We start from the raw sequence: 27,003 nt of genomic DNA, 5'->3' as shown, positions 1-27,003 counted from the left end.
ACAGTCTTTAAAAAAATTTAGATTATATGCCTACCTAGTTGTCTCTTAGAAATTGGTGAGGGATTTTTTTATAGACAAAATCAGGAAAGAACTCAAGGTCCATAAATAAAGAAGGCATAGACATATTTGTACATATCCACACAACAAATACCACTTAGCAATAAAAAGTTATGAACTAGTGATAAATGCAATCAAATGGATGAATTTCAAATTAATTATGCTGACTGAAATAAGTCAGAGAAGAAAGAGTACATGCTGTGTGCATGTATTTATTTAAAACCCAAGAAAATATGAACTAATTTATAGTGAGAAGAAGCAGATTAATAGTTTCCTGAAAAGGGGGATGGTTGAGAATGATATGGACAGGAGGGAGGGATGCCCAGAAATACAGGATTTGTGTGAGGGAGATAGATATGTTTACTATCTTGACTGTGATAATGGATTCATATGTAAACATATAGGTCAAAAGTACCAGATTACACTTATTTGTTCAGCTTATCATCTCTCTTCTACATAAATAAATAAAACTTGAAAAAATACCTTGGGATGAAGGTACTAGAAAGATGGAGTAGTCAATAACTGAAATCAAGAGCAAGTTTGGAGAAGCACAGAGAATTCAGTTCATGTTCTATTTAACAGGTTTATTAGACAGCCAAGTGAATTACCCAAACAGTAAGCAATCAAGTCTGGAGATCAGGGAAGAGGTCTGGGCTGGAGACACATGTGAGTCACTGGCATATTTACAGTATTAAAGGATATGGAAGGCACTTGATGGATGTTTGCAATTGCCTTGAGAAACGTATTCCTGAGTCACCCAGCATTTACTATCTACTGTACTTTTCTAGATACAATTGAGAAAGATACATTATATAAAGTGCTGATATATAATGAGTCACTGTTTTTTTTGTGTGTGTGTGTATGTGGTGGGGGATACCGGGCATTGAACTCAGTGGCACTTGACCACTGAGCCACATCCCCAGCCCTATTTTGTATTTTATTTAGAGACAGGGTCTCACTGAGTTGCTCAGCAACTCGCTGTTGCTGAGCCTGGCTTTGATCTTGCGATCCTCCTGACTTAGCCTCCCCAGAGTCACTGGGATCACAGGCATGTGCCACTGCGCCTGGCATATGTCACTTTCAAGTGACACATAATTGTACATATTTATGGGGTGCAGTGTGATAACTTGATAAACGTACACAATGTGTAATGATTGAAATCAGGGTAATTAGCCTTCTTGTCTCCTTAAACATTTATCATTTATGTTGGGAGATTTTGAACCCCTCTCTTCTAGTTTTTTATAAAATATAAAAGAAATGGTTGTAAACTATAGTCACATTGCTGTGCCAAAGAACACTCGAATTTATTTCTCTTGTCTGTATTTTGGTACCTGTTTGTCTATCCCCTTGTCCCTCCCCTTTCTAATTTCTAGTGATCACCATTCTATTTTTATCTTCCACGGACTCAGACTTTTCTTTTTCTTCAGTGAGTGTAATTTTTAAAAATGTTTCTTTGTCAGTTTGAGGTATTTACGGAAGCTCCCTTGGACTGTGTTTATGGAAGGCACTAGGGTCTATCAAAGAGCTTCCTTTAGCAAAGGAGTTTGAAAGCCAGTGCTTAAAAATCTGTGCTAATGACCTGGTAATTGTTTTAATGGATTTTCAATGAAGTGTGAAGTTCTCTGCTGACTTCTCAACAAAGTGTAAAGTATGGTAAAGTATGTGAGAGAGTCATTCTCGGGCCTGTAAATTTGTCTTTATCTGTTTGCAGAATCAAGAAACATTGCCAAGTACTGCTTTGGTGACTTTATCAATACACATCCACCTTGGGTGGAGCATTGAGCAGCAGCTGGGGTCAGGAAGGGTAGGCTGCCTTCACAAGTGCAATCAGCTCTTCCCACCAAAGCCAAGAGCCCACAGTTCCAAGCACTAGGGCTCTGGAGAGGCCAGCCTGGATTCCTGGCACCTGTCTTGTTCAAGTCCTTCTCCTGCCTCTCACCTGGGCCGGGTGGTGGGCACACGATGTTCCAGGCTTTCTCACTTCCATTTCTAATACATTTTATCCAGATGACCAAAAGTTCCAAATGTGGCTCCCAATCCCTGGTGAAAGAACATTTCCATGTAACTGACCTAAGTGTTTGCATTAAGGTTTATTGCTGTTTTAAGCCATTTTTGAAGTGTGCTGAGAAATGACTGGGGTGAAGACACGTTTCCTCACAATGCTGAAGGGTTGAGACTGAATACTTTTTGTTTTCTTCTGCTTTCGTTTGGTGGCATCTAACAAATTTGGAGGGCATGGCATGGTCCAATGTTGTTTCTTGTTCTAGTCTCTAAGGCTTGGAGTACATGCCCTCTATGTCAACGCTTTAGTAGAAGCACCACTGAGAGTACTTTGAGGCCACTGAAAACTCTATTCTAGGGTGGAATTCAGCCCAGGGCAAGGCAGTCATGCCTTAGGCCCTAGTCAATAAGTTTTAAGGTGATCTTGTGAATGATTTGGTCTCACAGATCTAAACACCTTTGAGGTTCTTAGTGTTACTGTGAATTAACAGAGTATGACTGCATTGGGTCAGATTCCTTAGAAACAGACACAGAGATGGGAGATTTGCACACAAGAGGTTTATTGGGGAGCATGACCAGGAACAGTCCCAGTGGGAGAAGAATGAGAATAAGAATGGATAGAGGGAGGACTTGAACTGTGAAACAGCCCGAGCTATGGAGAGCTCTGGATCTGGAATGGTCCTGCAGAGGCGAGATGGCCGGGCCTTTGTACCTGCCCATCATTCATTGCATGCAGGTAGCCTTGAGAGTATAATCTTATTCAAGGGACTTCCCTTTGGAAAAGGAAAATTGTTGGATTGGGATGCAGAAGATGATAGTCGTCAAAAGCCTTACACCTAGCTGCTGGGGGAAGTGAATAACTCAATCCTGAGGGGGAGATCTGGGTTGTTTACTTCTCCCCTAAATAATAATATTAGACAAGATTAAGACATAGCTTGCCATTGACAACTCTACAGTTTTATTTAGCTTTACAGTTACATCAGATGTTTATATTAACAATGACAAGAGTGACCCAGTGAGAGAGCTAATAGAGTCCAGTAATGTAAAAACCTTATAGTGTTAACTACATTTTATTTACTATTATTAGATTCTACACTGATAGCATACTCAGCTGAAATTTCAAAACATGAAGGATATTTTGAGTCATGTTTTACCTTTTGGGGAGGCCTCTTCTATATTGACAGGATTTCAGTGTAGGGAGGAATCACAGGAGAGCGGTGCTCAGCGCTGATTTTGCTGAAGTTGTAAGTAAAGATGCACTTTGTGGAATGGCTGTAGTGGTCCAGAGACTTTGATTCTAAGTTCAAGGGCTGTGCTAGTGGGCCCCCCAGCTCACTCCTCTCAGGAATTTTTTTTTTCTGGTACCAGGGATTGAACCCAGTGGTGCATAACAACTGATTCATATGCCCAAACTTTTTATTTTTATTTTTTGTTTTGAGACTGGATCTAACTAAATAGCCCAGGCTGGCCTCGAACTTGCAATCCTTCTGAGTGAGCCTTCTGAGTTGCTGGTATTACAGGTATGTGCTACCACACCTGCCCCCAGTCGTCTTTTGTGCTCACTCTTAGATGGAACTAACCTGATGCTAAAGCTCTATGATATGTACCCCTGATCCACATTATTAAATCAAGGAAAAAATAAAAAAAATAAAAGAAACAAGAACCAAAACAAAACAAAACTTCTGAATTAAAACCAGATATAAACGATATAAACTGAAGCTTATAATTCTTTGTAACACCTTCAAACAAGACGAGAGATGATAGACTCTTACTGAACAGGACTCCTTACACATTTTTACTTCTTTACACTGACAATTTTACCATGGAACAAAGCCAGTGCTGCCATCATGAGTAATCTTTGATCGTGCATGAGTTTCTGAGCTGACAAACTGGCCAGAATCTGGAAGATTTCTTCTATCACACACAAGTGTGGATTTGCAGTAAAAATGTATACCACAAAGTGGGTTTTTGCTCAGACTGGCCTCTCCATTGCCTGTGCTTTGCTGGGTCTGCTGGGAGTGGTGCAGTGAAGCCGTTGTCACAGAGTGAGAGCCCCCTGCTTGGTGGCTTTCGTGCTTGGCCTGGCAGAGCCCTAAGTATTCCCAGCTCCATCTATTTCACTGAACCAGTTTCTTGTGGTTGTAAAGCTTCTTCTGAGTTCGAATTTCCACATCTACCACACCCCTTCAATGCATTGTGGCACGATTCACCCTACGAAATGGTGATGCTAAATAAGTGGGGGTCTATAGTTTGCATGTTTTTTGTCACTTCCAAAATTCATAGTGATGCTTAATCCCAACACAGGAGAATTAAAGAGTATGGTTTTAGGAGACAATTGAGTCTCAAGAGCTCTGCCCTCATGGATGGGATTAGATCCCACTATAAAAGAGCTCATCCCTTTTGCCCTCTATCCCTTGCACTGTATAAGGATAAAGCCATCCTTTGGCTTTCCTCTCCAAAGCATGCAAAAACTGGGCCAACATCAGATCTAGAACCTGTCCTCGCCTTGATCTTGAACTTTCAGTCTCCCAAATTGTAAAACAAGCAAATAAAAATATTCTGTTCTTCCTAAATTACCCAGTCCCAGGTATTTTGTTATAGCAGCACAAAAAGACTAAGACCTTGAAAAAATTAACACAGAAAAGATCTTAAAAGTGACTGTTTATAAACTCAGGAGTGGCTTAAGTATGGGAAGGGGAGCTTATCTTGAGTGTTTTATTGTACATTTCTTATCACTGACCTTACAGAATAGAATAAATTAGATCATGGTTAATGTTGAACCTTAACTTTTTTTTTTTTAATAATTTCTCTCCTTGTTAGATGTCCACACTCATAAATACACTGTCTCTTAAATATTAAACCAGCTTTGTTATTTAATCAAAAAGCTTCTTTGTTCTTTTCTTACTTTACTTTAGCCTTTTGTGAGACATGATATCAAAAGCATGATAATACTACATAATTTATATCTACAGCTTTTTCTTTCTCTTTCAAACCCCCATTTTCATGAACAAGTGACACTTTTGTGACTTCTTGGAGACTATCATTACATTGTTCCCCAGGGCCATTCTTCCCTTTTCCCGCCAATAGTACAATAAGTCAGAAATTCAAAGATCATACTATTTTTTTTTTCAAATGTTTTAACTTGTAGTTTTTTCCTTGGAAAGCATCAAATCCTCCTTTTCACAGTGTTGTTCCAGTTATTCTATTGGGTCATTTTATGTTAAGAGTTCTAGCTCTACTTATTTACCTGTTTGAATTAGTCATAAATGCTGCCTCAGCAGGCCCCTGACACTTGTTCATGCTTTGTGACATTTTGTGCATTGCCTACAAATGACTGGTAAATATACTCACTTTTGTTTATTCAAGAAGTGTTTATTGAGGGGCCATTATTGTACTGAATACCTTGGAAACGGTGTGATTCTAGAGAATCTTATTCAGGGCTGTCTATACTCATGAGGCTGGGCTCCGCCTTCAGTGTGGCATATATATTACTTCAGGGATTCAAAGCAGAGCGTGCCATAGATATTACTTGTGAAATGGAGAGAGCAAGCATGGAGATAGGCGTGTTCAGGTGGTGGAGAGTAGGTCTTAGTAGAGAAGCACTGAGAAATGGGGCATCTAGCCAAGCCTGCTGAGGGCCAGTGATTTTTTTTTTTCTGGAGGATTTAATTCTGGAGCTAAATCTTGAAGGAAAACCCAGAGTCATTCAAGCGAAGGAGCAGAAAGATCTTGCAAATGGAAGAATCAGCATGAGTACAGGTTTGGTTGTTCCAAATATCATGGAGTAGTTGGAATAATTATGAGATAATTGAAAATAATTTGATCTCGGTAGAGTAAAAAGGAGAAGACCGTGATTGGGGAGGGGTGGGTGGAGTGATGAGGCCCTGGGGTGGGTCAGCTCATAGAAAACTTTCTATGTCATAAGATATAGAACATTTCAAAAACATTCTATAGGCAACAAGGGATCATGGAAAGATTTGTAGTGGAAAAGGATGTGACTTGAGTTTTAAATCACCTTCTGGGTATGAGGAGGATGTGTTCTAGGACAGAGAGTTCTGGGGTAGGGAAATCGGTTTGAAATTGGCTGCTGTCCGAACACACGAGGATAACTTAGGTTCAGGAAGAGGTATAGTTGAAAGAAAAGGGACAGTCTGAAATATCTTTAGGAATTATGCTTCTCTGTGGCAGGAAAGTAGGTTGGCTTTGCTGTCATCCATCCATGGGTAGGTGGAGGTACCAGCTTCCATGCTGGAATGAGAAAAGCTTGGTTCTTTCCTGAAATGATACCTAACCCTTCCCTGCACTGTCAATGCATTAGGCATCTCATTCCACAGGGGTAACGCTCACAAGGCACCAAATTTCCTGCAGTGGGTCCAATGTATTACTCACAAGTTTTCTTTTTCTTTCTTTCTTTTTTTTTTCCTTCTTCTTGAATATCTGAAGCTTAATCCCAGTGAGGAGAGCTGTCATTTTCTTCCCAGACAGGAAGCTGAACTGTCTTTTCGAATACCCTGGGGCTTTCTGAACTCACAAACCTTTCATTATAAGTACTTGTCTAACTTACAGGAAGTTACACAGAGTTCTCACCATGTGCTGTGCTTAAGATGCTGCTCACGAGTCTGTAGTGCCTGCCCTTGGTACATGGGTCCCTCAAAGAGAGCCGCTTCCATAGAGGTCAAAGGGATTATTCTTTGACTTTGAGGGGTGGGTTTTAGAAAAGGAGGTGTTGTCTATAACTAAGAATGCTCATAGCAATGCATTATATCCCTAATCTGTAGAAACTTTCATAGCTGCCAAAGGAAAAACAGGGAACACTTTAAAACATGAATTCATGAGTTATCTTAAATATTTATTAAGAATCCACTCCATGTATTGGTGTTATGTTAGGTACCAGATCATTTGCTCTCTCTCTGGAATTAGATAGCTGGCAAATCAAACTCAGGAGATGGGTCATGTGATGCTGCGGGCAGAAAAGTATCACGACCAGGACAGGGATCTAAACCAAAGTCCCCAGGGCAGAAGCCAAAGGTGAAGAATGAGTGGTGGGGGGGCATGTGCAAGTGTGATCTCCAAAACAGAATAACAAGAATGGATATGTGAGACTGAGCTAAGAGATGGGGTCATGCAGGGATGGCTCTAAATGGCAGTAGGTTAAGAAGGAGACGGCATGGTCCAGGGATATTGCAAGAATCAGGAGGGAGAGGCTCACTCCTGGGATGCTGGGGAGTTAAGTGCGAGTTCTCCCCACTGACTTAAAAGCATAGTTTGCAGCAGACATGACCTTAGAAGTGCAGGGGAAGGCTTAAAAAAATGCTCTTGAGTGATAAGTCTAAAGTAGATGCAAGAAAGCTGTGAGAGGACAGACAAGCTTTCAGTAGAGTGACCTTTCATGGGATGTAGGAGCCCAGAGAGAGTTCAACATGAGTTGAAGTTGTTGGAGTTTGGAAAATAAAGAAGAAGTTAAATTGGAAAACTGTTTTGCTCAAAAACCTTATGTTTAAAAGCAAATCCACCACGACCTCTATGACTCCACAGTATCCCCACTCCCTGGGCCAGCTGCTACCAGTGAAATTATGGTTCACACTCCTGCTCAGGAGCCACCTCCTTCATGAAAGCCCACCTGGATGATGCAGTGTCAATACATACTGCTCCCTTAGGGCTCGTGAACAGTTCCTTCTCAGTGGTAAGTTACTTGCACAGTTGCTCTGCTAGATCATAGCACCCATAAAGTATTTATAATTCACTTGCTTTCCCTGCACACATTTTCTACCAAATAATTAAGAATGCTTTACTTGGGCATTTGTGGCTCTCTGTAAACTATGCCCACACTGTCCTCCTTCCATTTCCATAATTTAGAAAACTTCATCTTGCATTTCTTTCACATATGCCCCTTTGCTCTGGGTCAGCTTATCTTCCATTTCCAGCACTCCTATAGTATTTCGAAACTCTCTTTTCTCCATTTTCCCATTTGTACTTCCCTTTCTTCTTTCCTCCTTCTTCCCTCTTTTATCCTTGCTTTCTTTTCCATTTACTTAATTTTTTTTCCTTCAGGAACCACCTTTAAGAATTTGCCCTGATCTCTTGACAAAGAGTGATCATTTGTGCTATTATTATGTGCTTGTCAATACATTTATTTGTTACTATTTTCAAACCATCTATTTATCAAATCATTCAGTCATTAACTTTTATGATCAAATAGTTTTCAATGCCTACTATATACAAAAAACCCGGTTATGCACTGGAGACCCATCAGAGAATATGACACAATGCAAGTTCTCCAAATGTTTACAATGTGATGCAGTTTGGTTGTCTCCCTACTTGGGCTTTAAAATCATTATGCACTGTCATTCATATTTACTCTACCATTTGTAATGCACTTCCAAATTTTATTTTTTTGTGTGTGTGTAATTTGATCTTTTAATTTTAAATGTCATTTTGGCCAAGTAAAATTAATCTTACATCAAATAAGCACGAAAGACAAGCCAGGTATACTAACTTGAAGTCCAGTGCTCCATCTACCCTGTGATACATATAAGGAATTTCTCCTCTGGTCCTTTTCTAACTTTTCAACAGTTCAAAAGAATCACACATTAACACAGGAAGCCTTTGGTAGTCTTGGATCATCTTCCTGGTGAATTTGCCATTGCAAAAAAAAAAAAAAAAAAGGAAACATCAAAAGTGATTGATCTATCTGATTTTATCTGGCTCAAGGAAAAGATGTGCTTGAGGAGAATGACATATGAGGCAGGCATGGTGACAAAAGGCTAAGGCGGGATGAGTGTGAGTTTGAGACCAGTCTGGGCAACTTAGATTCTGTCTCAAAAAAACAAAAAAAAAAGAGGAAAAGAGAAATGTCATGTGGTCAAAAGGGGTGTATGCTAATTCTTCTATCATGGAAGGAAAAAAACCACAAAATTTAATTTTGGTCCTTCTGCTTTTGCATGGAGGTGGTGGTGGTGTTTGTGTACCATTTGCTATCTTTCCTGTGCTTTTCATGGGTTTGAGGCATTTAACAAATATTTGAAAGTCCTATGAAGGGAAGTGAAGGTGTCATTGTGCAGGAGTATCAGGCTTTTCTCTAGTGAGACTCCTTCTTATTTTCTTTTCTTGGTCTTGATGGTTGTCTTCTGGTTTATCCAGGTAGAGTTTGTGGTTCTTAAGATCCAGGATCTCCTGGATCTCAACATGTGTGGGATTGAACATTCAAGTTCACCATGAACTAGACATATAAGATCATCCTCGAATAAGTTATAGCTCAATAATGCATTGCCATGTAGAACTACCTCTTGTTTCGACCTTTATAATTCAGTACAATATGATCCAGTCCCATTAAACTAACATTGACTGATCTTTCCAACTTTTTTAGGCAGGAATAATAATAATACTCAGACATTGACCTCTACCAAACTCATAGTCTTTTTTACTTTCCCCTCCTAATAGGATAGGTTTTGTCCTGTTTCTCTATGGTCCTATGGGATGTGAGGAAGACATCAATTATCTCTTCTTTTTATAAAGAAAAGTTGGTTGACATGTTTTTCTCTTTTGACAACAGAATCCTTTCAGTCTTAAGCATGTCCTTTCTCTGGCACCGGGTGTATTTGATCACCTTGTAGCTGTCCCAGCTCCCCGCAGAGAACCAGGAGAGGACCACAAAGGACATTTTATTTGTTTCAACTCAGCTGAGTTCTTATAGCTCACCTTCCAGTTGGACAAACATTATAACAAACTGAAAGGCAAAAAAGTGAAACTTTGAACAGCCTTCTCAGCAGAGCAGTATAGTTTGGAAAGAGAACTGATTTGCTCTGCCTCTTGATTCTCCACATGATGAAAACAAGTGCCTAATTGATGTAGCATTGACATGATTCCTCTTTAACTGTACAGAGCGGCACCTTCCTCGGCCCCTGCCATTCTTCTGAATACCAGCTCTGCCTCAGGGGGTAATTCACACCGAGATGGTTTGCTCCACAGAAATACTTCTACTCAGATATCAAAGAAGTGGCAGCAGGTGCAGGGGTGTTCCCAGATTGATTAAGATGATTTGTGCATGCCACAATAAGGGAACTAGATTCACTGGCTCTCTTAGCTCATCATTGTAGGGAAAATTTTATGTTCTGTGCTAGCCAACAAGAGCAAGAGGGGGGAAAAAACAGCTTAGGAAAACAATGTGATATGAGCTGTTTCTGTCTAATCTCTCAGAAAACTCACATATTTTGTATATATTCAGAACAATGCATTTATATATAATATAAAGTTTTAAAAATCCCTCTAGATATTCCTACTACAATGATCTGTTTCAAGATCTTTACCATCCATGAAATGATGAACTGGGGGAGCGAGGGGCCTAGAGCAAGGTACAGGACTATTGAGAGTCTAGCAGGTTTTTATTAAATGACTCATAAATACCAAGGAGAAAATTATAGTAGTTACTATAAGCTCATTTTAATTAAAGCGAATATTGTAATTTTTTTTTGATATGAGAATGCATTAAGAACACATCACTACAGCATCTGGATAAATTCAAACACTTAAGAGCTAAACCCAGATAGAAGCAAATGTGCTTTGGGGATGTTACAAATGGGGCGACTGATGGGCTAGTTAGTTTACCTACTTAGCCATGGATTAACTGTGACCTCAGGTGATTTCTCTAAGTTCTTCTAGCAGTAGTTTTTCATGCACAAAATGGAAAAAGTTCTTGCAGATTTCTTATGGCTGATGTTTAAACAGTAAACATTCTGGAGAAGAGAGAGGGCTTCAGGACAAATGCGTAAATTTATGTCTCCCTCACCCTATATCTTACATCCTGACCAGGTCTCTGTCTTCATAAACTCTCCTTGAGTAGAATTTTGAACTACTGCTTCTCCTTTTAGAAGCCATAAGCACAGTGGGACCTATTGGGTGGAATCAGTCAGTGGCATGTTAGAGAATGTTAGAGGCACTGAGAGGACACACTGAAGTATGTCTCTAACGTGTACATCCTGTGGTGGGCAGAGCAATCGCCTCCCCATATCTATACCCTAATTCCTGGAACCTGACTTGGCTAAAGGGCTTGGGCCGATGTGATGGAGCTATTATCCTGGGTTACCTAGGTGGGCCCAATCTAGCCACAAGTTAACTATGAATGAAAGGGAGATAAGAGAGTGGGAGTCAGAGTCAGTCAGAGAGAGGTTTAAGACCCTGCTGGCTTGAGAAGTGAATAAGGAGGCCCAAGACAGGAATGGAGGCTGCCAATAGAAGCCAGAAAATAAGAACGGGTTCCTCTGGGCATCTCAAGGAGCCTGTATTGCCAGCACCACGATTGAGCCCAGCAAAATCCATTTTGGACTTCTGCCTTCCACAACTATATGATAATAATAAATTGTGGGTTCTAAAGCCACTAACTTTGCTGCCATTTGTTCAGCAACCAATAGGAAACTAACACACATTCTAAGATCATCATTTCATCATTTGATAATGGAATGAAAAAAATAAAAACAACCTAGCCAGCCTTCTCCCTCAGAGGTTGCCTACCACCTGCAGGAGGAACAAGAACAGTGGGAATGGACTGAACTTCGAAGCCCCACTCAAGGTCCTCCCATGTGGATATCATTTGGCTTTATTTTATTCCTCATGATATATTTCACCCCGTCCTAGTCATCACCTCACACCTTCCAGAATGGTATTCTAAAACCAGAAATCTGATCACATCATGTTCCCGCTTAAAATTTTCAACACTTTTGCATTGCCTTTAGCAGAAAGGGTGAATTTCTTAGCACAGTCTACAAGAGCCTCTGTGATCTTCCTGATTGAACCCCTGGCTATATGGCCAACCACATGTCCCCCTGCTCCCCGAGAGGCCCCAGGTCCTCTAGATAGCCACGTCCTGACGATTCCCACATGCTGTGTTTTCTCACAGTTCCTAACTTTCATTTAACTATCCTCTTATTTTAGCTAATATTTTGAACTCTTATTCTACCTGGTACTTACAAATGCTTTCCAGATATCAACTCATTAAACCCATGCCATAAGTGATGATATTATCCCCAGTGTATAGGTGAGATAACCAAGGTACAGGTAGGGACTTGGCCAAAATCATGTACCTGATAAGTGGCAGAACCAGAGATACTGACCTGAGAACAGGAGTGAGGCAGGGGGAGAGTTAAATGGGGAAGGAGGAAAAGCCCAAAGGAGGAGGGCACATTACTGACTGGTGGCATCCATGGGCAACTAGAATGGATCTTGCTAGATCCTTCAGAGGAACTGACAGGAGATCTTCTAGAATTTTATGAGATATGATATCTTATGAATTTTTGAGGATTTGTAGGGAAAAGCATCTCTCCACTGGTTTCCATTCCCCTTTGCTTGAGGGTTGCCTGATGAGGATATTAAGTGCCCTAAATTTTCTTTGTGACACATGACACATAGCAAGTAGACATCTGGGCTACATCAGTGTCTTACAGAGCAACACTAGAAAGTCCTGATTGCTACAGAATCCCAGGTGACAAAGGTAAGACCTCCCAGGAGGCCCTGGCGGTGACACCTTGTGACAGATGTTCTCACAAAACCCTGCCACAGCTACAATGGAAACTGGCGCTAAAGCCAGGAGATGTGAAGTGCAAAAAGTAGGCTTGTGATACTGTGCTTTATGTTTCTCGATAAAAGTATTATTTCAGGAGTTCTGATCACATAGAGTGAAGCTTCCTCTGTAAATGTGTGTACATCCTCAAAGCCAAACTCAATCTCACCATTTTTGCCAACAAGAGTCACAGTTATGTGGTTCTCAGACCACTGTGCCTTTTATAAACCCTCAGTCTTAGGAACTATTGTATTTAAATGGGCACGTTATGTAACTTTTTATGCATTTTTAATAAAAGGTGTCTTATTATTATTCTTTTTTGGTACTGGGAATTGAACTCAGGGGAACTCAACCACTGAGTCACATCCTCAGCCCTATTTTGTATTTTATTTAGAGAGAGAGTCTCCCTGAGTTGCTAAGCACCTCACCATTGCTGAGGCTGGCTTTGAATCCACGACCTCCTGTCTCAGCCTCCCAAGCTGCTGGGATTTTAGGGCATGCTCCATTGCACCCGGCTGGTATCTTATTTTTGTTATTAAAAGTTACTATTAACTCATTCCATTTATTCAACTAGATATTCTACAAGTGTATGCTAATTACTATTCTTTAATGCATATTTTCTTGACAAAAATCTATAACAAGCTAAGCAAGGGTGAGACCACACTACACAGTTTTGGGTTCTGCCAATTTAATAGAATCCTGTAGGCTATCCTTTGCTGGCTCTCCTCTCCTCTAAAGATAGAAAGAAGTGCATTCAACTTCCGTGAAGGGAGAGACCCTTTCACATTGCCTAACTACCTACCCTGTTAGAGTTTGAGGCAGTAAATTTGAGCATAACTCTGAGAGGCCTGGAGAACGCTGTGAGGGTTGATGACAACTGCAGGTGATGGAAGAGTGCCACTGTGAGAGGGCCTCTGGAGACAGTTGCTCATGGTGCTGCTGAGTGGGGCATTGCCAGCTGAGCAGATTGTGTGACTGGAGCTGTGGATATGAGGTATCTATGGACAACAGGGCCCTGATGTCCTTATGAAAGAAAACAAAGTGAAGAATTATCCAGAGGTCTGATTCCACAGAAATTCTATGGTTCCCCAACCTCTTAAAAAAAATAAAAGATTATTTTCAGAGTCTATTTGTTTCACTGCTGGAGATCAGGGGAGCAAGATGTAAGGGCTGTTTGTCAACTTTCAGGCAGAGAAATCACTAATTCATTTCTTTCTGGGGTCAGGGAACCTGGTCTCTTTTTATCAAAAGAAAATTACTTTACAGAGAAAGCACTGTCATTATAAAGAGGAAAGGAATTAAGAAGCACAGAATTTGCAAGCAACTCATTTGCTTCTGTTCTTTAATTGATTTTTTAAGTTGGAGCCTACTCGCTAGCTGTCTGCCTAAAAAGTTAGAACTAGTTTCCAGTATGATCATAAGGAAGTCATTAAATTACATTTGGTTTGTAATGAAACCACACACACACACACACACACACACACACACACACACACACTCACACACCTCTATTCTCCCAGGCCATTTTTGCCTTGAAGGCTGTACCTAAACTCAATTCAGCAAACATATGTTGAATACTACTATGTTGCAGATACCTTGAGGATGCTGGGGGATAAGAAAACATGTTTCATAATTTTATGAGCTAATAATCTTTCAGTAAGAAAGAATTCAGAATAAGAAATTATTCATCCATTCAACCATTCATTCAACAAATATGCAGTAGGGGATCTATTACAGATTGAACTGAGCACGCCCTCCTTCTCCACCCCTGCAAATTCATATGGTAAGCCCTAACCCAAATGTGATTATATCTGAAGATAAAAACCTTTTGAAGGTAATAAAAGTCAAATGAGGTCAGAGGAGTGGAGTCCTAACCCCTAGGATGGATGGCTTTATAAAAAGAGAAAGAGATCCCTGAGAACTCTCTCTTCCTTCTTCTCTCTGCATGCATACCCAGAGTGAGGATCAGCCTGGAAGACAGGCCTGACCAGAGCTAATCCTCACAGTACCTAGATCTTAGACTTCTAGGCTCCAGAACTGTGAGAAAATAAATTTCTGTTGTGTTAGCCACCCAACCTGTGGTATTTTGTTTTGGCAGCCCTAGCAAATATCGTACAGAGTCTATTATGTGTCAGGCACTCGGCTTAGTGGTAAGAATACAGCAATGAATGTGGCAGGCATGGTTCCTTTCCTTCTAGAGGAAGAAGGTGAAATCTGATGAGTATTACTTCTAGACAGTTACCTAAGGAGAATTCAGGGAAGGAGTCTAACTTATTTTAATAAGTAAGGGAAGGCCCTGCTAAAAATGATTTTTTGATCTCCAAGCTAAATTCAAAGATGGTGGAAGGTCAGTCCATACTGTGAGAGGGCCTGATAACAGGAGATACGATGGCTAGTCTGATACCTTAGAATGAGGCTAGTGTAGCCGAGCTTAGCTGGTGCTGGGGAGAGATAGGCATAGATCATGTAACACAGACTCATGAGGCTACGTCTAGGAACATGTGTTTGATCCTAAGAGCTCAGAAGGAATCCTAAACACAGGAAAAGAATTAACTGGAAATATTATGGAGGAATCTTTGGGTGTAGAATTCCCCAAGACCTTGAACCTTGGGAAAAGCAAGTTCCCCAGACCCTCATAATCACTACAACCTTTCCCATTGTTTTCCAAGGCTGGGTGAAGTATGTGGAAAAGATGATTTCGTGGAGAGTTATATTTATATGCCTAGAAAGATCATTCCCTCAGCCAGGTTTTATAATTGTATTTTCTTCAGCCTCCTAGGAAGAAAGTGTCTAAATTATTTCAAAGAAAGATACTTCAAGCATTTGTGGTTATAAGGCCATCAAATGTCACATCAGCCCTACCAAAACAGAGGATTCAAAACATGAAGTGTCGAAAGACGTGCATAATGGAATTATTCACTTAGAAATGTCTTTCTTTACTTGTCGGTGGTAGAAATGGTTGCAACTGATAAATGACCTGTTAGAGACTTTGGTTTTTGGGGAATATGTCCACCCAGGAGGTGTTAGCAATTATACTCCTCCGACAGGGCTTGTAGCCACACCTCGGCCAGCTTTGCCAAAGAGTGAAAGTGTTGATGGGAAGATGATCGATGGTGGTGAAGCTTGGGTGTTGTTGCCAGCTAGTCACACACTCAGCACAAATGTCTTTCCCTACTCCAGAGAGGAGCTAAAAAGGAGATTAGGGGAGGCTGATGTTTGAGATTGTGGGTATAAGAAGGGGTGGGTGTGGGAAAGACAAGGGGAAAATCATGTCAGGCTGCCAGACACTTGGTAGAGTTTATGCAATTAGTTCCTTATTCCCCCCATGTAGCTGAGCCAACCCAAGCTAAGCACACAAACCATTCTTCTTAAGGCCCTGTGAGTTTCACAAGAGTGAATTTCTGGAACTGAATCAGACGTTTCTATGAGTTCCTTCAGTTACTTTTTTTTTTTTTCCTTTGTAGACTCTATTCCCTTCGATGCTACTTGGCCTTGCTTCATCCACCACATAGCACATCACAGATAGAAACAATTCCTTTAAGATTTAAAAACCTTGAACTTGCAGAGTCGTAGCATTTCCCCTGATTGTTGATATTATTTTTTGCTTATTTTTTTTTCTTCCCAGTGCAGAATGCCCAGCTGGGTCTGGACTGAATTCCACTTTCTGATCTGTGTCATGGAGTATAAGCACATGCATCCCACCAGCAGGCCCTCCCTGGTTATCAGTGGGAACTCTGCCCAGAGAGTAAGTGCAGAGTATGCTCTAGAGGGCTACAGTAAAGGCAGGAGACACGTTTGCCCTTTGACTGTAGAGAATAGTAAATTACCACAGATCATTTTAGCTCCATCTGTAATATTTGGCACACTCACATGGAGGATGGATGGAAAACCTGGTATCTTGCAAACTGCGGGTTCTTTATGTATCAAAATGGAGGACACTGCTAAATAAAGAAAGAAATAGAAAAATTGTTTCAAGGCAGATTTGTCATTTGTCAGTGTAGTATTTAGGCAACCTCTCTGCCTCTCGCACCTTTCTCTCACTGACCTAGTTTTAATTATATCATGTGAAAAATGTTCTTGGTCTTTATGGCCATAAATTAAGTTGCCTTTTGGAACTGCTTCTAAATTTTAGGGGCAGAAGACCTGGGCTGGTCTTTGATCATGTTCTGCAAAGATGTTAGAAAACCAAAAGAAAAACAGTCAGGTTAAAGCCTGTCAAACAACAGTTCAATTTTAGTTTCTTGTGTGTGTGTGTGTGTGTGTGTGTGTGTGTGTGTGTGTGTGTGTGTTCATGGCTTCTTCAGTTACAAATGTGATTAGGTGCTTAAAATTAAATTAAGATTAACATGAAACTTTTCCAACCCTTCCTGTGTATTTCAAGATTTCCTTTTGGTTTTCTGCACCTATGCATATAGAGGGATTGGGGAGCTTATTCAAGTTACCTTTTCTCAAATCCTGAGCTGAAACACCAGAACTCTAGGTCATTGATACTGTGATTTTGAAAGGAGTTTTATTTGTGCAGTACAATTGGAAGAGTTTGGCTCTTTTCTTAGTGGTGGATTACATTCTCTTTGCTCCTTATTCTTCTAGGAGATTCCTGTCTCTCTCTTTCCAACATCCCTTAATGCTTTGGCTTTGAACATGCATAAGACATTTTTTTTTTAAGTAAGTCTCTTAGCCAAACCAAATGGGTGTATTACAAAAGAATGCTAAGAGTGTGATTTAAAACACAAGAAAACACAGGGTAATTCATTAACTTTCTTTCCCAATCCAGGCAGCCAGTAGGGCTAGCTAGTTAAACTGCAATAGTTTCATATTGATGCTCTGGGGTGTGCAAAGCCCTGTGACTATATAGCTTTACTTCCTTTGTCCTTATAACAATTCTAGAAGGTGGCAGATGGGCACTGTTATGCATGTTTCATAATTATGGAAACAGCATCAGAATTAAGAGATTTGCTCAAGGAAAGTCAATCATTAGGACTTAGAGTTTAATTCAAATCCAAGTGCAGAGCATGCTCTAGAGGGCTACAGTAAAGGCAGGACCAAAGGTCCTACTCAGCCTCCTTGCTATCCACCTGACTATGAGGGATCTCTTCTTGAGTCTATAAGGGACCTCTCCTTGAAACTTTGTTGGCTGATGACTGGGAGAGAGAGGACATTTGGGGGACCAGTGGGAAGCAACTTGTGAGATGCTTACATGCACAGATTCCAGGTTGCTGTTGAAAGAGTCACCTAACCTCTGCACCTCAAATTTTTAATTTTCTACAGACTGGGGATAATAATTGTCTACATCTCTAGAGCTGTTGTAAGAACTGATTAATCCAAGTAGATTTTTCAGCATCCTGCCTGGCACAGAGAACATTGTTAACAACTTCAATTTTCTTTTCCTGTCCTCTTACTCTTCTTTCTTCCTTTTAATATCAATCATTTCTTGAATATTTAATAAATGATTATATACCAGATATAAATGCTTATATACCAGAGTTAGAAGATTATGAACACAAGCAAGTTCTTGCAGCTCAAAGTTCTTAAATTCTTCAGTAGGGTTAATAAATTATATAACAGGATATACACCATTGTAAAGATGTGTTCATTGAATAGAATTTTCCCAGATGGAGAATGAGGAAAAATAATAAGAATGATATTTAGAGTAAAAGAAACATATGAACAAAAATCTGTGGTAAATGGCCTAGCGGGGTAATAGGTGGGAAAAGTATGATCAGAACTGAAGAAAATTGAGGCAGAAGAGTAGAAAAATAGGTAGTGAAGGAGCTCAATGCTATATATGGGGGAGTTATTTTATTTATATAGCAAAAGATATATAATACCTACTATGTTACTGTTCTATGCCATTTAATACTATGTCACTCATTTAATACTCATAAAATCCTATAATGTGGTAACCCATTTTACAGATGGATAAACTGAGATGCAGCTTAAGTCATCCAGCTTATACGTGGCACAGCTGAGATTTGGAGCCAGAGAGTTTGGCTGTCCACATGAACCACCTTGCTTGGCTGCTTTGCAAGTGTGGATCCAATTCCATAGAAAACAGAAATCCACTCATTGATCATAGGAAAATATGGTGTGGCTTTTTTGCACTTTAGGTAACATAGTAGAATGCATTAGAGGAGGAGAGAATAAGGGCTAGCGGATTAGTTAGGAGGAAACAGTAACCCAGGAGGAAAATTAGGAGCAGGGCAAATTTAAGAATGAAATCAGAGGCATAATTATGGGCTGGTGGAGTGGGGGCTGGGGGGGGACAAGAGAAGGTAAAGGTCACTTGGTTTCTGACTTGAGTATTCCAGTGGATTGTAGAACCATTAATGTTCAAGGATTCCATGCAGAAAAAGGTGGATTAAATATGAAAAAAGCAAGCTCTCCTAAATCCAGGATATATAAAATGCATCATTAGATAAGAATAATGATATGGTTTCCCATATTGAACCTCCAAACACCTACAGAATTGATAGAAATGAGTGAAGGAACAGCAATGCACATTTAACAGTAAAATGGAAAACTAAGGCCAACAGATCCACAGAGAAACTTGTTTGGAAACGTTTTTCTTTTACCATGAAAATGAAAGCATTTGTAGATGTGGGCGGGGGACTGCCACCAGGGGTAGGCAAAGGATGAGAGGCTTGGCAAGTCAGACACAGGACCAGAGGCTGTTGAAACCAAGATCCAGAGCATGGCTCCATTAACCATAGTGAAGACCAGCAAGGGGAGGTGGACAAAGCACCAAACAAAGAAAGATGTCTGCATTTGTTTGACTTCTTAGTTGTAGCCTACCTCTTCTCTCTGAATCCCTTCACTTTCTTTCTCTCCTCTAGTTGTACCCGTGTATTTCCTTACAATTAAAACTAGCCCACTGAGGCTGGTCCAGAAATTGTTGCATTGGAGGATGGGAGACAATCCTAAGAAGTGGCCAGGAATCAGGGTTATCAGAGAATGGTGCACAGAGCACAGTGAGAGCAGCTTTCGTCCTAAGAGCAGCTCCCACCGCCCTCTGCTTTTTGCCTCTGACATCAGCGTGCTCACAACACTGCCGTGGGCAATCATTACAACGCCTTGAAACCTTGCAGATCATTTGGACTACAGATTGGAATATAGTTGCAAAGAAATAGATTGACTGTGTCTGAATGCAAAACTAATCAGCTCAGAATGACAATTTCATATGGTTAAGCCCATTACAACTTTGTTTTACTTCTTTCATCTCTTCTGAGTGTATGGGATGTCATTAATGTTACCAGCTGCATGGCTTTCTCTGAATCCCAACAGCAGAAGTTAAAAAAAAAAAAAAAAAAAAGAACCCTCCACAGCCATTCGCTCTCCTGTTTTCCACTTAGATAGCTATTGCACTGCCAAGGAAAATGTGAAACAGGCTCCCACAATAACAGCAATTTCCCAAACGCCCTGTTAATTTTCAGTAAACCAAAATAAAATGTGTTATTATTTATTAAGAATATGCACTACATACGGTTTCCAGATGATAAGTATTTCAGTAAAGTACCACATTGAGAACAATTTGAGTTGGCTTGCAAGCTGTAACCTTAGAGTAATGGGTATAGCCCAGGGTCAGAATTGTCACTTTTATTGGGTTAATTCAATGTTCATGGTTTACAGACTGTGATATAGGACCAGTGAAGTTTTTCCATTCCCAGTATCAGCTGCATTATACATACAATTTTACGTAAAAGAGTAGCATCCCGTATATCATTATTTATTCATAATGACATTTACTAAACAACTGCATGGCACAGAATGATAGTATAGTCTTGGGTATAGAATATGGAGCACACATTCCAAATACTGGGTTTGAGACAACTCCTTCAATTATGTTAACTTTAAAAGTACAACGTTCTATATGTGTGTGTGTATTTCACAGTTGGGAGATAGCATGTCGTTATTTTACAGATAGGACATGAACATATGAAGGATTCCAGGTTTGGAGAATGATCTGGGATCCCTTTGGGGTAGTTAACACATATGTTAGGAATCTTTTCTGTAACATTGGCCTCTGTGTCTCCAGTTGGATCATGGGAAACCTTGACTGCTTTTTTAGACCCTTCCAGCCCTGAGGCCAGGAGAGCTGCAACTGGCCAGGACTCCAGTGGTCATGGGCATGCTCTGGACCTGGCTCAGGCCAGACCTCTTGTGAGGCTGCCTGCTTCGGCTTCATTTCCTCTCTTCTGTGCTTCCAGATTCTCATGGCCTGTCTATGATTTCCTAACCTAATGCCGCCAGGGCTCAGGAGGACTTAGCCTCAGTTCCTGCTCTCCCCTGGTGGCCTTGCTATTAGATGTTTGCCCAGATCAAGGTCTGGCATCCTGCAAAGAGCTCTGGGCTATGTCATCACCTCCCACCCCAAGGTCAAACCCTTCTGTTCTAACGGCTTCAGGTCACTGAATTAGAATTCCAGTTTGTTTTTGGCTACTTGCCTTAAATAGAAGGAAGTTACATTGCTTTTAAAAAATTACAGATGTAAAATACAGATTCTTTTAGGGAAATCAGAAAATCCCCATTCCCCACAAATTCCACAAATTTCTACTTCCGTTTATACCCACCACTAACATTTTGAGGTTTATTCTTCAAGAAATTTTTCTGTGAACAAATATACAGAAATTTACATCTTCTTATAAAAAGAACATTAAAATGAGAGTGTACACTTACATATGTACACATATAGTTGTACAATTGGAATAAGCATTTTTCCTTATATGAACATCTCAATATAAAACATGTAGTCTGTGACATTATTCTTAATGGTTGCTTATTTTTTTAAATTTACTTTAAACAGTTTCAAAATTTAAGAAAAAAGATATATTGTTACACATCCCTGCTTTTATTAGCTCATCTGATTTTTCTAGTTGATCTGTCTGAAGTCTTATGATGAGTATCTGTGATTCCAAAGGGGGTCATTGCTCCTAAGATGAAATAACTAGAATAATAATCTGTGGCATTTGTTTGAAGTATTTTTTTTTTGAGTTCTTAACACCAGAAGTTTTTATTCAGTGATTTTAGAGTGATGTTTCAGATTTTTAAGAATACTTAAAATGATGTGCTTCAGTGTTCTTCTTGAACAACACTGTCCTTCGAGAGCTGTTGTCTCTGGGGCATCTCTGTCATAGCACCTGATAGCCTTCTGACAAGAGGCTGTGGCCCTGGAAAGTGCCTTCTCATCATCCACAATTCAACTCTCAATTTGCCATTACCAGCAAGATTTCCTGAGCTTACCAGACAGTTATGTAGTACCTCCTTTGTGGATGTTTAACACATACACATACCTCCATTTTCGCAGCTGCTATCTCCTCCCTGGATTGTGAGCTTCCTGAGAGGGACAAAATGCATCTGCTCTGTATGGTCCCAAGACCCACCTAGCATCTGATATGGATGTTGTTCACATGAAAGGAGGACAGAAAGAAAAGAAAGAAAGAAGGGAAGGGAAGAGGGAAGGAAGGAAAGAAGGAAGGAAAAGGAAGCAAGGGAGAGAGGAAGTCTATTTTATTGTGGAGACTCAGAGAATGCTTCCTGTAAGGGATTACATTTGAGCTAAGCCTTAAACACTTTCAGGTACCATTTGATGACTGAACGGTTCTTTCTGGACATGACAGTAGCTCCCTGAAACCTCCAATGCCCATTATAACAGCGTATTTTACAATTTTCAGAGTTATTCATGAGGATAGGGAGATTAAGTGGCTTATTCAAGGCCTTAGATTTACAAAAGCAAAGGATTTGAACCAACATAGTCTGTGGGACCAGAGAGCAGAGATAGGAGAAAGAGCATCTTGTACAGAGCACAAGGAAAGACATGAGGTAAGAATGATTTGTGTTCTGCTTCAATGGCTATCCCAGAGTAACTCAGTTTAACTTGAATGTTGGATGGATATAGAGAATATACACTAGGTTGCAGGGCTAGAAATGTAGTTTAGAGCTAAAGTAGTGAGTTTATTTTCTTCCTCAGACAACAGGGAGTTATTACATTATTTTGAATAAAAAGTGTGTCTCAGATTTTGAGGCAGTGTGCACAGTAGATTGGAAGGGAAATAGATAAGATGTGGGTACACCATTTAGCTGCTTACTATAAAAGCCCAAGACGGGGGGTTTAGGGGAATGATGTAGGACAGGGAAGGGGGACTGAGTAAATTGAAATGGGGACTCATTTAAGATGTATTTCAAGTCTAGAACCCACTGACTTTAGCAACTTCTGTATGCAAATAAGGCTAAAAGAATCTGCCAAAGTTAATTCAATGGAAGTGGGGTAAAGAAATGTGGCCAGGGGAGGTGTACTGTGTGGGAGGGACGAATGCAAGAATCTAAATTTTGGACATGGTGCATTTGAAATGTTAGCATCAGAGTTGTATAGCAGATAGTGGGGATCAGAGAGGATCAGAGGAAATCAAACTGGGCAAAGGTGATGACGGACATCTAGAAGTGGCAATGAAGTTGTAGAACATACCAGCCTCTCCTGACTGTGAATATAAGGAGATAGGTTCAGGACACTAAAGAAACTAGTGTAATCACGGAAGTATCAGGAGTCTTTTAAGACAAGCAGTGGACACAGATTAGGGAAAAGAAAAAATAAGATATAAAGAGGTGTGTTATGGTTTGAACCTCATCTGTTAAACAATTCATGAATATTTAGAAACAAACAGAATGGATTATGAGAGCTGTAACCTGAATCAGTGGATTAATCCATTTTGTGGATTACTAACTTGAATGATTACTGGGTGGTAACTAAACAGGTGGGGTGTAGCTGGAGAAAGTTGGTCAGTGGGGTCTTACCCTTGGAGTCTGTGTCTGTCTCAGGTCCCTTCCTCTCTCTCTCTCTACTTAGCTCTCATGAGCAGAGCATCTTTCCTCCATTACATCCTTCTAACACAATATTCTGCTTCACTTTGGGCTCAGGGCATGGAACTAGCTGACCGCTTATCTTTGTGAGGTAAGTGGGCAAATGTCTTGACCATCAACTGAAACTCTAAAACTGTGAGGCTAAAATAAAGTCTTCCTCCTCTTGGTTGTTCTGTCAGGTTTTTTGGTCACAGCAATGAAAAACTGAGTAATATAGAAATTGGTACCAGAAGTGGTGGTACTGTTGTTGCTGTGACTAGCCTGTGTGATTCAGAAACCTTTGAAACTAGCTTGTGGGAGGAGTGTGGAAAAGTTTGAAGATGCAGGTTAGAGAATCTTTAAAATGCTGAAAGTAGAATTTAATGGGTCTATATTTTGTTCATATCATAAGATTTCATGTGAGGCTGAATTTAAAGATGATGGACTAGTTTAGTGGAGGTAATTTCAGGGCAGCACGGTATTCAGGTGGAAATATGGGTATTGCTGGCAGATTAACCCATACCCATAGGTTTAATATAGTAATCAGGAGCAGAGAGCAGAGAAGAAACATTTTTAAAATTTTAGTTTGGTCAGAAAAACATAAAACTTGAGTATGGGAATGCAATGTCTTTGAAGATATGACTTATGGGAGGCGGCAGATCATCTGTTCCACAGCATGGCATCTTTTCTTGTGTTGCTGGTGTACTATTCCCTTGAAGTCATCTATCATCCAGAATGTGTAGGAGCATGTAGATATTCTCCAATTTTCTTTGTTTCTGGTGCTGTATGGAAAGAAGGCAAGGGTTTGGGAGGTAAGTGTGCAAATGTCTTGATCTTTCCTCTAGGGTATCATCGAGTTCAACTGCATCTTCACCATCACTTCATTTCACTATCTGCTGTCCCTCTTGATTTTGATGAGGTAAGAGGAAAGAATCTAAGTACATGTGTGGATTTAATTCAAGCCTCAGTACTACTTATGTGCTGTGTGTGTGTGTGTGTGTGTGTGTGTGTGTGTGTGTGTGTTCTCTTGGCTTCTATGTGGTATGAAAATAGAAAAAGAGGAACATGATCCACCCAAAGTATCTTTTGCTTAATGTTCAGATCTCAGAAATTATGTTGATTTTACATAAACCTTGATAATTTCTTAGGTACTTATAAAATAGTATATATACTCCTTATTATATTTATCCATCTACCTGTTTAGGTAGATCTCTCTATATATATTATATATGTCTCTCTCTCTATATATATATATATGTATGTATGTATATATAAACACACACACACGTGTGTGTGTGTGTGTGTGTGTGTGTGTATGGGATTTTTCCTTTCTAGTCACTCTGAGAGTTAACCTGTTAACCCATACCCATAGGTTCAAATTCCAACTTTTATTTACTAACTAAAACTTTGGCAGTGGCTTAAAAAAATCAAAATTATATAAGCACATAGTTTACAAAGGGAAATAGTTATACAAAATTTGGTAAAATCAAAACCTACTTTTGATTATGTGTAAAACCTACTTGTAAAATACGTATGTTTAAATAATCATCATTTCCCCCAACTGTAAAATAGAAGAAAGAATATCACAACTTGAATGAATAATTCAAATTTACATGGCAATGTATAACTGGAAGCCAATCTACATTTTCTGACTTCCTCTCCTTTAACAAAATAGCACTCTGGCTTGCAACTCTCACATATCAGAATGTGTAATTTGCAGTTGCTTCTGACAGATGACTGACAAGTCAGCTGACTAGAAGATGAAAGAACAAGAAACTTTCTGTAGTTGCTAGAGGAGGTACAGATGCTTTCATCTCCTGTCACAAGCCTGTTTGGCTGGCCCTGAGAACTGAGCACTGAGCATGCTCTCATCTGCCCTCCCTCAGAATAAAATTGCATTCCGAAGTCTCCACTTTAATGCTGCCAGGTAGCTTCTCTCCTCTTCAGCTTGTACTTGGTGCCCTTCTTGAAATTAAATGGTTATCTTCCACTCATCTTCAGATCTAACACTGAGCTGGCTGAGGTTCCGCCCCAAAGCTTGTCCTTTTCTTCATGTAACTGGCAATCAGGTACTTATCAGTACTGGGAAGGAGGCCTTTGCTACTGTGCATTTGTCATCAAAAGCAAAAGAGATCACTTTCTCAGGACACTATCTGGCTAGAATTTAAATGATGGGCATGGAAATATCATTTTCTAGATATCGCCATTTCTTTGCTTTGGCATAATTGAAAATGGCACAGAAATTAACCATGTCATTTTTCTCATGTCAGCCTGTCAATAATTGCTTCCCTGTTTCAGAAGGGGCAACTGCTTCATTGCCAGCATACTTCAGGAAAAAGTATCCCATTGTCCAGATACCTCTTGAGTAGGGTGCTTCCATGCCAGACTTCTTTAAGGTTCATTGCTACAGTGACAACTATGATCTGTCTTCATCCCACATGATGTCTCCCCAATAACTCCTGCCATAATCTCTCACAAGGGGGCCTTTGTTCTCAAATCACTACTGAACTGCTCTAGTCTTCTGTTTGTAACCTACAGTAATTTCTGCTTAGTTGTAATGCTCCTTGGCTGTCTCTCTCTCCTTTCGGTTTCTGTTCAGAGTCCTTCCTTCCCAGGGCTTTTGCCTCCTTTGCTTTCAAGGTCATTGGACTTCTTGGAGTACTTTGATTTTTCTCTTTAGATTGTTCCTGTTTCTTTGCTGCTTCTTGTTCCTTAGGCTTTCCACCTATTGGTGTGGAACCTTTTCTCTTTACTCACTTAGAGAATTAACCCACACCCATGGGTTTCAATACCAACCTAGTGAGACTAACTAAAATCTATGGCAGTGGCTTAAAAAAATCAAAATTATATAAGCACATAGTTTACAGAGGGAAATAGTTATACAAAATTTGAGATAATTAATTCCCCGAAGGAAACCCTCCATATCCTACCATTTCCTGCTTCTGAAACCACTTTCATTTATTTCAGCTGATGCTTGTTGGCATTTATCTACAAATCTCTGAAGACTATGCTGATATTGCTATTTCTTTCTCTCCATTTTCAAAAAGTATTAGCTATTGACTTTCCACATAGATGCTGAAGATTCTGCTTTCTTTCACATGTATCACATCATGCCTCTACACATTATTCCCTATTTTTCCAAAGTAGTTTTTGTGTAATTTGAATTAAGTGAATAATCAATGTTTATATTTGACTGTGAAAGTGCTACTTACAGCAGAGATAGATAATATCCTAAGATTATTTTGAGCAATGTGGAGAAATACTTAAGAAAAGTGCTTCTAGTGCCTGGAAGCTTAGATTCAAAGCCTAAGGACAGCACTTACCATTAGGGTATTTGGGTAAACTCTAATGATTCTTTGTATTGATTTCTTCAATTGAAGGGGGAGTAATCAGAGTACCTGCAACATTGGATTGTTGTGATGAAAAATGCTTAATAAGTCATTAAATATAAAGAGAACAATGTTATCAAATAAGCACTAGCGAACTATTATGCTTTTATTATTATTTTCTTTTTCTGTGCAATTTTTATTTCTTTTTTGGATTATCAACAACAACAACAACAA

Source organism: Urocitellus parryii, chromosome 11 (genome assembly GCF_045843805.1).
Source record: "Urocitellus parryii isolate mUroPar1 chromosome 11, mUroPar1.hap1, whole genome shotgun sequence".
Taxonomy (NCBI): Eukaryota; Metazoa; Chordata; class Mammalia; order Rodentia; family Sciuridae; genus Urocitellus; species Urocitellus parryii.
Note: the sequence above shows the minus strand (reverse complement) of the source record.